Source organism: Pteropus medius, unplaced genomic scaffold (genome assembly GCF_902729225.1).
Source record: "Pteropus medius unplaced genomic scaffold, Ma_sr-lr_union100, whole genome shotgun sequence".
NCBI lineage: Eukaryota > Metazoa > Chordata > Mammalia > Chiroptera > Pteropodidae > Pteropus > Pteropus medius.
This window is the reverse complement of record NW_024350760.1, coordinates 1,456-4,360: the sequence shown is the minus strand read 5'-3', so window position 1 is coordinate 4,360 and position 2,905 is coordinate 1,456. Positions and strand designations below refer to the sequence as shown.

The window sequence follows — 2,905 nt, the reverse complement described above, 5'->3', positions numbered from 1 at the left end:
AGAGGGTAGGGAGATGGGACTGTCTATGGCCCAGCCTCATGCGTAACCCAGGTAAGCAGGTTTCTTACTCCTTAAGAATCAGGTACAATTGGTTCAAGTCTCCATTCTTGGCACTTCCAAGGTGGTCTCCAGGATGTCTTCATACGAGAAGGGTCTCGCCTGGCTCGTAGCTCCTTTTCAGTGGCATCAGTTCCACTCGGGGACCACGTCACTGCCTGTGGGTGCCCTGTCTTCCTTAACTGACCCCCACGTGGATCTCAGACTTCCTTACCTTCCCATCGACCTCCCAAGCTCCAGGTCTGTGCCTTTTACCAAGAAGGGACTTTAAGGCCTGGTCTGCTGACATCAAAGCCAAGGACAATTCAATGGAGGAACACAAACGGGCTGCACCATTGTTTCTACAGTCATTTAGTCAGATTGAATCTCTTTATTGTGTTTCCCCCTGTCGTGGGACAGGCCGAGTCTGTTTTCCGAAGTCCTGCCTGTGCCATTGTTTGTGCGATGCTGTGTTCCCAGAGCAGGGTGGGTGCTTAAGAAATTAGTTACGTAAAAGCAGGGGACTGTCATGAAGCAGGAAGCAACTGCTCAAATATCTGAGAGCTGTGGCTAAAGTTTGGGGAATAGGAAGTAGAACAGCTTTCTATTTATTTGTTTGTTTGTTTGTTTGTTTGTTTGTTTATTGTTAACTAGGGTTTCAGAAGGGATTTTCTTCTTGAATTTTTAACTTCCTCTTGTAAAAATTTTTCTTATCATTATCTCGATGGAGGGAATAGGTTTCAGTGCGAATCTCTGGCCTCCCACGGGGTCAGTGGGACTTAGCTGATTTAAAAATCTCTATCTCTATCTATCTCTATCTCTGTCTCTCTAAATATCTATCTACATCTGTCCATACCTATATCTATAGCCATATCTATATATCTATTTAAAATCAAGTGACACTAGTATAATATTGTGTGGCAACTATCATTGAAAAATTAAAGAAAACTTTTAAACAAGGAAAAAAAACCAAATGTAAAGGACCATCTGTGGGTTTGTAAGGGGTTGGGATTTCAGCTCAGCCTTTCCAGTTTGTGCTAAAAGAGGAATAGAAAGTAAAAGGAATCTTCTGTTTACTCCCAGGAGAGTCGAAGAGAAAATAAACATGCCAGCCCACAACTTGAGTGTTGCGTAAAGTTCCGATGCGGGATTAGGGTTTTAGACGACTGTCTGGGATCAACTTTGCTTTGTGATGGTAAGTAATGCAGGGCTCGACACTCGTCTGAGTTAGAAGAGAGAATGTATAGAAGTTGCATTCTGGGCAGGCTCGGAACATTGTTTTCTGTCTCAGTTTCTCTGTTAATAAAAAGGACAACCCCGCCCCGCCCCCCCGCAACCCCGCCAAAGGGTTGGTTATCACAGTTAAAAAAAAAAATCTATATCTATATATCTTCATCTATCTCTATTTAAATATTTACCCGCAACTCATACAATGTCTTCCGTCCATCCACCCACTTTGCAGACTGCATGTGCTGCATTTCTGAGGTTGCCCTGGAGAAAGATGCTCCAGGACCTCAGGTCATAAATAAGGGCACCAGATGTTTTTTCCCTTTCTGCTGGGGAAAATCTTTGGGCCTGGAACATACTCGTGCGCTTACTGTGGCTCGGTTTCCTCATGTGATGGGCAATTTTGTGTAGGAAACGCTGCCTGGCTCTCGCTTCAGGAAGTCAAGCTGTGATTTGGGAAGATGCAGTGATCAGACTGGGCACGGAGAGAATTTTACTGCTGGCAGAATATAGAAAATGTCCTTCTAGGACCAGAATGGAAAAGAAGCCACCTGCATCCGTCACTCTAGTTGAGGAGTCAGATGACTAAATAGGTCCATCCGCTCTCTTCATCTAAGCTCTGATTGATTTCAGCTGCTATTTTTATTTTTTATTTTTCGATGGGGGAGGGAAGAGGGAGGAAATTAAGTACTTGTCACCTGTGCTAATATTTTCTTCCCCTGAGCTGTAGTGTGAGGTCTTTTCCAGGAGAATCAGAGGCGGAAGCAAGGGCTGAGTTTGACAGCTCGTCATCCCGCGAGTAGGAGCAGAGGGTGGCAGAACAACCAGGTGGGGCCCTGAGCAGAGGAGGAAACATCTTCACGGTGCCTATTTCCACACATGAAAACCAATGGATTCTGTTGTTTTGTATAATCTTCAGAGGAGTAATGTCAATAGTCACTTTTTTTTTTTTTTTTTTTTTTAGGTGAGGCAACCCTTGATTGACCTCACAGATGACAAGGAACTTGTCAGCTTACAATCCGTTATTTTTTTATTTTTGTACGCCTACAGCACCTGGTCTTCCTAGGTGGTCTCCTGTCCAAGTACTAACCAGGCCTGGACCCTGCTTAGCTTCCGAGATCAGATGGGATCGGGCTTGTTCAGGGTGGCATGGCCGTTGACTGAACAGCCACTTCATTACAACAGTGCCCCCAAATCCACTGATGGGTGGGAGAGGAGAAACTGAGATCTGCATGAAGCACCTTCAAAGGGAGAACCGTCGCCCCACCCCAAACGCATCTTATGGATGAAGAAAGTGAACTTTAAAAAACATAGTCATTTACATAGCAGAACCGGAGCTGAGAGAGCCATTGACACTGAGCTGAGGCTTTGTCCCCATCACTGTCTTCCTGCGTCTGTGGCCGGGGCGGAAGGGGGACTGAGGTGGGTGACAGGCCAGCCTGCTTATCTCACTGGTGTTTCCTTGAGCGGCCGCGTGATAGCATCAGAGCGGATGGACCCACAGCCCTCTCTTTCCAGACAAATCCCTTTGCGGTGTGGGGCGGCCAAGAAGAACAGCTTACCGTTCTCCGGACGTGGCATTTTCTTTGCCGTTTTTGTGCCTCGGCAGATTCACTCTGTCTAGCATTCCCTGCCTCATTTT

General features: G+C 46.0%; 1 pseudogene; it reads right to left on the bottom strand.

The window, feature by feature from the left end:
- Positions 1 to 2,304: 2,304 nt before the first annotated feature.
- LOC120584389 (uncharacterized) lies at positions 2,305 to 2,424 on the bottom strand (annotated as a pseudogene).
- Between the last annotated feature and the right edge of the window lie 481 nt (positions 2,425 to 2,905).